Source organism: Leptonychotes weddellii, chromosome 5, assembly GCF_054177405.1.
Source record: "Leptonychotes weddellii isolate Sample4059 chromosome 5, ASM5417740v2, whole genome shotgun sequence".
In the NCBI taxonomy this organism is placed as follows: Eukaryota; Metazoa; Chordata; class Mammalia; order Carnivora; family Phocidae; genus Leptonychotes; species Leptonychotes weddellii.
The window spans coordinates 74,188,155-74,199,696 of NC_138373.1; the positions used below are offsets into that span (position 1 = coordinate 74,188,155).

General features: G+C 37.1%; 2 pseudogenes; one reads left to right on the forward strand and one right to left on the reverse strand.

Annotated features, from left to right (window-relative positions):
- Positions 1 to 6,637: 6,637 nt before the first annotated feature.
- LOC145721717 (large ribosomal subunit protein eL27 pseudogene) lies at positions 6,638 to 7,988 on the reverse strand (annotated as a pseudogene).
- A 2,052-nt stretch (positions 7,989 to 10,040) lies between these two features.
- On the forward strand, positions 10,041 to 10,959 carry LOC102738071 (calmodulin pseudogene; annotated as a pseudogene).
- The last annotated feature ends 583 nt before the right edge of the window (positions 10,960 to 11,542 follow it).

Genomic DNA, 11,542 nt, shown 5'->3' on the forward strand with positions numbered 1-11,542 from the left:
AATAACTGTAAATATTTATGCCCCCAACAAGGAAGCACTCAAATACATAAAGCACCTATTAAGAAACATAAAGGAAGAAATCAATAGTAATATAATAATAACAGGGAAATTTAACATCCCACCTATGTGAATGGATAGATCATCCACATAGAAAATCACCCAGAGGGATGCCTGCATAGCTCAGTCAGTTAAGCACCTGCCTTTGGCTCAGGTCATGATTCCAGGGTCATGGGATTGAGTCCCGTATTGGGCTCCTTGCTCAGTGGGGAGCCTGCTTCTCCCTCTGCCTGCCACTCCCCCCGATTGTGCTCTCTCTCTCTCTCTGACAAATAAATAAATAAAATCTTAAAAAAAAAAAAAGAAAGTCACTCAGAGAATATTGGCTTTGAATGACACATTGGACTAGATGGATCTAACATATATATTAGTAACATTCCATCCCCAAACAGCAGAATACACATTCTTATCAAGTACACATGGAACATTCTCCAGAATAGATCACATATTAGGTCACAGGACAAGTCTCAACAAATTAAAAAAGATTGAAATCATCATGCATTTTTTCTGACCATAATGCTATGAAATAAGAAATCAACCATTAGAAAAAAGTCTGGAAAGAACACAAATACATGGAGGTTAAATAACATGATGCTAATCAATGAATGGGTCAACCATGAAATTAAAGAGGAAAGGAGAGATTCTGTGGAGACAAATGAAAATGAAAGCAACAATCCAAAACTTTGTGATGCAGCAAAAGCTGTTCTAAGAGGGAAAATTATAGCAATTCAGGCCTACCTCAAGAAGCAAGAAGAATCTCAAACAACCTAACCTTATACCTAAAGGAGGTAGAAAAAGAACTAACAAAGCCCAAATCTAGTAGAAAGAAGGAAATAATCAACAGAAATAAATGAAATAGAGACTAAAAAACCAATAGGACAAATCAATGAAACCAGGAGCTTGTTCTTTGATAAAAAAAATTCATAAACTTTTAACCAGACTAATCTGAAGGAGGAAGAGGGGGAGGAAGAGGAGGAGGAGGAGAGGGAGGAGGGGGAGGGAGGAGGCGGAAGAGAAAAAAAAAAGAAAGAAAGAAAGAACTAAAACATATAAAATCATAAATGAAAGAGGAGAAATAACAACCAGCATCACAAAAATACAAAAAATTATGAGAATATTATGAAAAGTTATTTGCCAACAAATTTGATAACCTAGAAGAAATGCATAAATTCCTAGACACATATAGCCTCCCAAAACTGAATAAAAAAGAAATGGAAAATTTGAACAGATTACCTGCAAAGTAATTGAGTCAGTAATCTAAAAACTCAACAAAAGTCCAGGACCAGACAACTTCTAGGTGACTTCTATCAAACATTTAAAAAAAAGTTAATACCTATACTTCTCAAACCATTCCAAAAATAGAAGAGGAAAGAAAGCTTCCAAGTTCATTCTGTGAGGCCAGCATTACCCTGATTACAGATTAAAATACTACAAAAGAAAGAGAACTACAAGCCAATATCTTTGATGAATATAGATGCAAAAATCCTTAACAAAATATTAGCAAACCAAATCAACAATACATTAAAAAAAAATCATACACCATGATCAAGTGGGATTTATTCCTGGGATCCAAGGATGGTTCAATATTCACAAATCAGTGAGTGTGATACATCACCTCAACAAGAGAAAGAGTAAAAACCGTATGATCATTTCTAGATACAGATAAATTACTTGACAAAGTACATATCCATTCATGTTAAAAACTCTCAACAAACTAGATTTAGAGGGAATCTACCTCAACATAATAAAGGTCATATGTGAAAAACCACAACAAACATCATACTCAATGTTGAAAAACTTTTCTTCTAAGATCAGGACCAAGACAAGGATGTCCACTCTCACCATTTTTATTCAGTACAGTACTGAAAGTCCCAGCAACAGCAATCAGGCAAGAAAAAGAAATAACAGGCATCCAAATTTATGGGGGAAAAAGTAAAACTTTTACTATTTGTAGGTGATATAACACTATATACAGAGAACCCTAAAGACTTTGCCAAAAAACTACTAGAACTGGTAAAAATTCAGTAAAGTCACAGGATAAAAAATCAATAGAGAGAAATCTGTAGCATTTCTGTACACTAACAATGATGTAGCAGAAAGAGAATTTAAGATAACAATCTCATTTACAATTACATCAAAAATAACAAAATACCTAGGAATAAACTTAACCAAAGAGGCGAAAGACCTATGCTCTGAAAATTACTAAACACTGATAAAAGAAATTGAAGATGACAAGCAAATGGAAAGATATTCCATGCTCATGGGTTGGGAGGATAAATACTGTTAAAAAGATCCATATTACCCAGAGCAGTCTACAGATTAAATGCAATCCCTATCCAAATTCCAATAGCATTTTTTACAGAACTAGAACAAATAATCCTAAAATTTGTATGGAACCACAAAAGACCCCAAAAGGAAGAACAAACCTAGAGGTATCACAATCCCAGATTTCAAGATACAATACAAAGCTGTAGTAATCAAAACAGTATGGTGTCGGCACAAAAACAGACAGACCAATAGAACAGATTAGAGAGCCAGAAATAAACCCACAATTACATGGTCAATTAATCTATGACAAAGGAGGCAAGTATATACAATGGGAAGAAATCTTTTCAACAAATGATGTTTGTAAAACTGGACAGCTACATGCAAAAAAATGGAACTAGACCACTTTCTTACCCAGTACACAAAAATAAACTCAAGATGGATTAAGCACCTAAATGTGAGATTTGAAACCATAAAATTCCTAGAGGAAAATACAGGCACTAATCTTGACATCAGCTGTAGAAATGCTTTTCTAAATGTTTCTCCTTTGGCAAGGAAAACAAAAGGAAAATTGAATGATTGACTCTGTACACCAAAATAAAAAGCTTTTGCACAGAGAAAAAAACCATCAACAAAACAAAAAGACAACCCACTGAATGGGAGAAGATACTTGCAAATGATATATCCAATAAGGTGTTAATATTCAGAACATATAAAGAACTTATACAACTCAACACCAAAAAAACAAATAATCCAATTAAAAATGGGCAGAAGACATGAATAGACATTTTTCCAAAGAAGACATACAGATGGTCAATAAACACATGAAAAGATGCTTAATATCACTCATCATCAGGGAAAAGCAAATCAAAACTACAATGAGGTATCACCTCACACCTGTCAGAATGGCTATAATAAAAAATACAAGAAGATGTGAGAAAAGGGATCCCCTGTGCCCTGTTGGTGGGAATATGAACTGGTGCAGCTATGGAAGGAAACAGTATGGAGGTTCCTCAAATTTTTTTTTTTTAAAGATTTTATTTATTTATTTGACAGAGAGATAGCGAGAGCAGGAACACAAGCAGGGGGAGTGGGAGAGGGAGAAGCAGGCTTCCTGCCGAGCAGGGAGCCCGATGTGGGGCTTGATCCCAGGACCCTGGGATCACGACCTGAGCCGAAGGCAGATGCTTAACAACTGAGCCACCCAGGCACCCCGTGGAGGTTCCTCAAATATTAAAAATAGCATTATCATATGGTCCAGTAATTCTACTACTGGGTATTTTACCCAAAGAAAACAAAAAACACTAATTAGAAAAGATACACACCCTGATGTTTATTGCACGTTATTTACAATAGCCAAGATATGGAAGCAACCCAAATGTCCATCAGTAGATGAATGGATAAAGAAGATGTACTATATATATACAAAGGAATATTACTTGGCTACATAAAGAATGAAATCTTGGCATTTGCAACAACATGGATGGATCTAGAGGATATAATAATAACCAAGTGAAATAAGACAGTCAGAGAAAGACAAATACCGTATGATCCACTCATGTGCAGAATTTAAGAAACAAAACAAACAAAGAAAAAAAAGAGACAATTGAAAAAACAGAATCTTAACTCTAGAGAATAAACTGGTGGTTGCCAGATGGGGGGTGGGTGGGAGGATGAGTGAAATAGGTGATGGGGATTAAGAGCACACTTTTGATGATGAGCACCGAGTAATGCATAGAATTGTTGAATCATTATATTGTACACCTGAAACCAATATAACACTGTATGTTAATTATATTGTAAAGTAAAATAAACAAACAAAAATTTTTAAAAATTCAAAATCCATGGTGATCTGATTTCTTGGTTGTGATAAAGGTAAAATTTGGTAGTACCAAAATAAATCTGTTTAGTGAGATTAAAATGTGTTTAATGAGTTAGCTCTTGTTAATAATCATATATTTTCTTTTTTTTTTTTTAAAGATTTTATTTATTTATTTGAGAGAGAGAATGAGATTGAGAGAGCATAGGGAGGGTCAGAGGGAGAAGCAGACTCCCCGCTGAGCAAGGAGCCCAATGCGGGACTTGATCCTGGGACTCCAGGATCATGACCTGAGCCGAAGGCAGTCACCCAACCAACTGAGCCACCCAGGCGCCCAATAATCATATATTTTCTGTTAAAAAAAATTCCACATTTTAGCAGATAGATGGGGCTTCTAATTCTGTGTTGAACATTAAAATACCAAAGTTACGGTTTAGAAATATCTACTCAGGCACTTGAATTTTCTCAGCAGTCTCTTTGTGTTGTTTTTTGTTTTTTTTGCATCAACATCTATTCCCAGGTAAGGGTTTACTTAAAAAAAATTCAGGGGGCTCCTGGGTGGCTCAGTCGTTAAGCGTCTGCCTTTGGCTCAGTTCATGATCCCAGGGTCCTGGGATCGAGCCCCACATTGGGCTCCCTGCTCGGTGAGCCTGTTACTCCTTCTCCCTCTGCCTGCTGCTTCCCCTGCTTGTGTTCTCTCTTTCTGTCGAATAAATAAATAAAATCTTTAAAAAAAAAAGTTAACTTTAAAAAAAAATTCAGTAAGATCATCTTATATTGAACCTGGCCAAGGCACTCTAATTTTCCCATATGCCCATTGTGATAGAACGCCTCCACACATTCATTTTGTCCTAGGATCTGATATTTCTTACAAGTGACTCAACATTATATTGTTTTAACAAAGCTCTATTTTAGCTCCATTCTACTTGTTTGTAGAAAACTAATGAGAGAAAAGAGAAGCACAATCATTTTGGGCTTTAGACCTTAGCCCCTGCTGAAGAAATTATGGATTATTTGTGATACGGTGGTCAGTTATACAGTTTATGGACCAAAGATTTAGTTTCCATTTTCCCCTTCTGTGTATACTCTGTTCAACAGATGTGAATGGGGAATGCCTTCCTCCATTTCTCTCCAGTATCCCTCAGGTTACAGAAAACAACTATTTTCACCAATAATCTTAAGATGTGATGGTGGATTAGTATTTGAAGGAGTCAAATAAAGATTTACACTAGTCTACCTTTCACATTCTTAGTCAAATGGTAGAGACTTTCAAAGGAACCATACTACACGGAAGGTGCCAGAAGCTTAAAGGAGGCATTAGCAAGAGTGCTGGCTTGTAGTTGAGCCTGCTGCAATGGAGAGGGGTCAGCCATCCTGAAATTGCTTCATCAGAAAGTCATCTCATCCCAAGAAAGGAGTTCATATGCGAAATTTACCAAATGTATGAGGAAGATGAACAAAATTATTTGTATCTTAGAAATAGTGCAAATAGAAGAATTTGTAAAAACAAATGGAAAATAATCTCAACCTCTTCCCTTTTAAAATGATTATATTTTTATAATCGTTTAAAATGATTATATTTATTATTCCTGAGGAGATGAAGGAGTAGGGCATAAAATAGGCAAAACAGTCTAAGAAATCTGATCATAATCTTTTTTTTTTTTTTCTGATAGAGACACAGCGAGAGAGGGAACACAAGTAGGGGGAGTGGGAGAGGGAGAAGCAGGCCTCCCTCGGAGCAGGGAGCCCGATGCGGGGCTCGATCCCAGGACCCTGAGATCATGACCTAAGCTGAAGGCAGACGCTTAACCACTGAGCCACCCAGGGGCCCCAAAATCTGATCATAATCTTGAAAACAAAATTTATTGTTGAAAATACTCAATAGAAAAGCTACATCTACGAAAGGACAAAACAGTGAAGGAGCAGATTGGGTTGAAGATATCACTGAAAAATCAGAATGAAGAGATGAAGAGTTGATGAATATGAAAAATTAAGAGACAGATATGATTCATGAAGAAACTCAAATATTGATCTACTAAGAATGTTAAAAGGGCAGAGCAGAGAAATGAGAACAGAACCATCTGAAGAGCTTACAAGATGCATGTAATACCATCACTGGGCCTGAACCATGGGGTTTTTTGACCAGTGTCGAGGCTCCCATATGACAAGCACAGGCAATATATTTGCCGTGATCCTCAGAAGCCTATTTGAGATAAAAGAAAAAAGGAAAAAAAAAAAAGAAAAAAAGAAAAAGTGCATACAATGGTTAGTTTTGTTTTCTGCTGTAAATACCTTTGTTAGGTACAAACTGAATCATGGTGAAATAGTAACTTTTGTTTACAGTAGGGGTTTACATGTAGAAATTGAATAGAATAGTATGTAGCCTAAATTCAGAATCATTAGCTACATCCTCTGGAATATGAATGGCCAAGAAAAACTATGACTTCTATGGTTTCACCAGTTTCAAAACGTACAGTTTTGTATTTTGTGGTTGACTCTAATGGTATAGAAAGGGAATGAGAAACTAGCAAAAATCTTGAGCAATCCCTGATGAACTTGAAATGCTGCATTATTAGCTTTTGTATACAGATTATAAAACCAGATTATAAAACAGCTAAAATCACATTCAAACTAATTCTGGATTTTCAATATTATATAAAGTGGCACATTGAGGCTCTCTGTATGATCACTAAGTTCAGGCAGTATGGAAGACTAGATATCCCTGATATTTTAGCTCATAATTAAAATATTTTCTTCTCATAGAAGTTTCTCCCTAACAGAGGGTAGTCACTCTCAGTCTGTGCCAGGTATCAGGTTAGTGTCCTATTTACAGTTCATGCTTTCATTACCTCCTCTGCTTTAATGGACTAGACTCTAAGCTTTTTCCCTCTTGAAGGGGCACTACAGCAGGATGGGGCTTCTTCTCTCTGTCTTTATTTATTTATTTATTATTAATTAATTAATTAATTAATTTTATTTATTTTTAATGACTGAAACAAAACAGATCTATAACTGCAGCTTCTGGAAAAATCATTTGTCCTTGCCAGTCTTGTATCTCTCCTTGAACTTGATCTTGGCCTCTTGTTGGGCCTTGCATTTAAGAGCAGCGTCTCTGAAGATATCCTGTTGATGACAGTTTTGTCTAAGGGGATATCCACAGAGTACCTTGTGGGCATGAGGTGACTGTAGTTATAAATTTTCACAAAAGACTCAGTCTTTGACCTCTTGGTGACTTTCTCCTTGCCCATGGCAGCTGTCACTTTGCAGGAATAGTGGCCAATTCCAGCCACCAGAGCATGGCTGGAGGAATGGTCTGAGGTGTCATCATCAATGTTCTTCACAGTGACCACTTTGCATCCGGACTAGCATCTGGTCAGGACCAGCACCATCTTTCCAGGTTTCATGAACTTGCCCATCCTGACACCAGCCACTCGAGTCTACAGCAGAAAGGAAGAAATGGCCAGAGCTTCTCTTCTTGATTCTGATATTTCTGTTTTGTTCTCTTTTTGCTCTTGCTACTCTGGGGCATGAAACTGACACACACCAAAAATGATACTAAACCATCAATAACCCTGTGGTAAAAAACAGAGACAAATGCAAAATTATTTCTGAAGTTGGAATATTATTTAGACATAAAAAATGAAGTATTGGGGCACCTGAGTGATTCAGTCGGTTAAGCATCTGACTCTTGGTTTCAATTCAGTTCATGATCTCAGCTTCGTGAGATCGAGCCTTGCGAGATCGAGCCTCACATTGGGTTCTATGCTCAGTGTGGAGTCTGCTTCAGATTATCTCTCCCTCTGCCCCTCCCCCTGTTCATTCTCTCTCTCAAATAAATAAATAAGTAAATAAAAAAAATGAAGTATTGACACATGCTACAATGTGGATAATCTTTGAAAATATGATGCTAAGTAAAAGAAACCACACAAAAAAGATCACCCAGTGTGTGATTCCATGTATATGAAATATCCAGAATAGGTGAAAATATAGAAACAGATGCAGATTGGTTGTTGACAGGGGCTATGTGTGGTGATGAGGAATGGGGAACAACTGTTGAATGGGTATGGGAGTTTGTCTTGGATGATCAAAATGTCTTGAAACTAGATAGAGGTGGTGGTTGCACAATATTGTGAGTGTACTCAATGCCACCGAGTTATTCACTTTAAAAGAGTTAATTTTACATTACGCCAATTTTACTTCAATTAAATAAAAAAACTATTCTGGTGTGACACTTCCATGATGTGGGAAAATCCACACCAAAGTTTAGTTCAGAGTAGAAAACCAAAAACACTACCTGGGAGAGTCAACAGAAGTAACAAACAGAAAGATTAGAAAGAGAAGAACACAAAACCATGTAAGTAATGACATGAAACAGTATAGTAGGAAGTGAAGGAAATTATAAGGAAAGAACAAGACTCAAGAACAAGAACAATTTTTTTACATAACTACATAGAACTTTTAGAAATAAAAAAATAGTAATTTTTTTAATGAATTGGACAACTGATTAAGTTAAACTGAAGGGATAATTAATGTAATGGAACTTAGAGCTGGGGATAATAAAAATATTAAAAATATGTAAGACATTTAAAAACTCGGAAGATAGAATGAGAATATTCCAGAACATGTCTAATAAGAAGTCTAGGAAAAAACAAAATAAAAAAAAAAGAGAGGCAATATTTGAGGAATCAATGACCAATAATTTTCCATAATTTGCATTATTACCTAATAAAATATGTTATTACAATTACTTTTAAGAAAAATTTATCAATATGTAATAAAATTGAAGAATGTGTATATACTTGCAATCCTACTTGTACTTTTCTGTTGGGCAGAAGTTCTTAGAATACCCACCTGTGCAGTGATGTACCTTGCAGCCTTATTTGTAATAGGGAAAAGATAGAACCTTATTAACTGAATCTTTCCCAGGACGTCTTTGACTCTGCTTTTATACATTAGGAAATCTGCATTTAGTCACTAGAGACTTTATACTACTCAAGAATTAAAACATTTGGCTAATTAAATTTTATCTGAGGAAAAAGTCCCGTAATTGAGTTTAAAATAAAATACATAAGGTAATAAATAGAGATGTAAACAGTTTATTAATTTATAAAGGTCTGCTGAAACAGTGTGCTCAAAATAAGGCTAATATGTACTATTCAGAAGAGTGTCCCATTAAGATCCTGATTCAAAATCAGTTAGGTAGTTATATTATGCACAATTCTAATGGGTTTGATTATCTGATCAGTTCACAAATTATAAATAGTAGATGAGAAGCGAGGGATGAAAATATGCCTAGAGAGGAACATGAGACTGAGCAGCAAGGGATGCCAACTGGAAGGAAAAAACAAGCAATAAAAAGCAGATGTATTTAACACAAAAATCTTGTCACTTTGAGTCCCTTTTTTGGAGGTGTACAGCCCCATGTATATATTCTTCTTGAAGTCTTCATTATCATGGTATGGTTTTAAAATCCATGTTCAAAGTGGATCATTAGCACAACTTTAATTTTGTTCCATAGGCCCTCTTTAAGACGTAAGTTGAGAAGAATGGGATAGAGTGGGCAGACAATAAACACATGATTGAAGAAAGATAAGGGGGAAGGTTCTTAGTGGTTACACTGAGAGTGTGACCTCAAAGCGTGCTGCTGGGTAGGATAACTTCAGGAGCCATATGCCCTAAATGGGTTGTGATTCTCCCAGAGTAACAGGTACAGGGCAGGGGTGAGATAAAGGAAATTAGCCGTCTGCTCAGCTTTCAAGAAATAAGAAAGGACACAGAGGTCAGTGGTGCTGGGAGCCTCGCGGGCGCGGCGCCGTCACGTTACTCGCAGTTGGGCGGCGGCCGCGGCGCAGCGCTGAGTGCACATCACGCCTTAGCAGCAGCCCCGGAGGCGCCCCCGCCCTCACAGCCTCTGCGCTGGCGCAGCCACCCTCGCTCCCTCTGCTCTTCTTCCCTTCGCTCGCACCAGGGCTGATCAGTTGACCGAAGAACAGATTGCTGAGTTCAAGGAAGCTTTCTCCCCATTTGACAAAGATGGCGATGGAACCATCACAACAAAGGAACTTGGAACTGTCATGAGGTCACTGGGTCAGAACCCAACAGAAGCCGAGTTGCAGGATATGATCAACAAGGTGGATGCTGACGGAAATGGCACCATCGACTTCCCAGAATTTTTGACTATGATGGCTAGAAAAATGAAAGATACAGACCGTGAAGAAGAAATTCGCGAGGCATTCCGAGTCTTTGACAAGGATGGCAACGGTTACGTCAGTGCGGCGGAGCTACCTCATGTCATGACCAACTTAGGAGAAAAACTAACAGATGAAGAAGTAGATGAAATGATCAGAGAAGCAGATATTGATGGAGTTGGGCAAGTCAACTATGAAGAATTCGTACAGATGATGACTACAAAATGAAGGCCTACTTTCAACTCCTTTTCCCCCTTGTAGAAGAATCAAATTGAATCTTTTACTTACCTCTTGCAAAAAAAAAAAAAAAGTTCATTTACTCATTCTGTTTCTATATAGCAAAACTGAATGTCAAAAGTACCTTCTGTCCACACACACAAAATCTGCATGTATTGGTTGGTGGTCCTGTCCCCTAAAGATCAAGCTACACGTCAGTTTTACGATATAAATACTTGTACTACCTTAATGATAAGGAAGCACCTAATGGACTCCTTGCAGTTCCATTTGCTCATGATTAATACACTGTTTGGGCTGGCCAGTTTTTCATGCATGCAGCTTGACAGTTGAGCACAGTCAGGCATTTGTATTAAAAACAAAAAATGAAAAAAACAAATTTAAAACTTATTCAAATGGGTTCTAGTTCAATTTTTTAGTATAAATTGTCATAGCTGGTTTACTGAAAACAAAACATTTAAAATTGGTTTAGCTCAGGGTGCTGTGCAGAGAAATGGGTGAAGGATAAACTGTCTAGACGTTGCCCCACTTAGCAGGATGGCCCTCTCATACTTCTGGGCACCCCCACCCATGGTGACCATGACACTCATCCCAGTGGCATGCCGTGTGTGTTGGTTTAGCGTTGTTCCGTGTTGTCCTAGTGCGAAATGGGTGTCAAGCTGTCACCATTCACACAATTTTTTTTTTTTTAAACAAGAAACCTTTACCAAGGGAGCATCTTGGGACTCTCTGTTTTTAAAACCCCCTGAACCATGACTTGGAGCCAGCAGAGTAGGTTTTGGCTGTGGACTTCAGCACAAGCATCAACACTGCTGATCAAGAAATTACAATTTACGTCCATTCCAAGTTGTAAATGCTAGTCTTTTTTTTTTTTATTATTCCAATAAAAAAAGACCATTAACTTAAAAAAAAAAAAGAAATAAATCACACGGAAATAAGAAATGATGTATTTTTTTTAAATGGTGTATCCTATGCACTG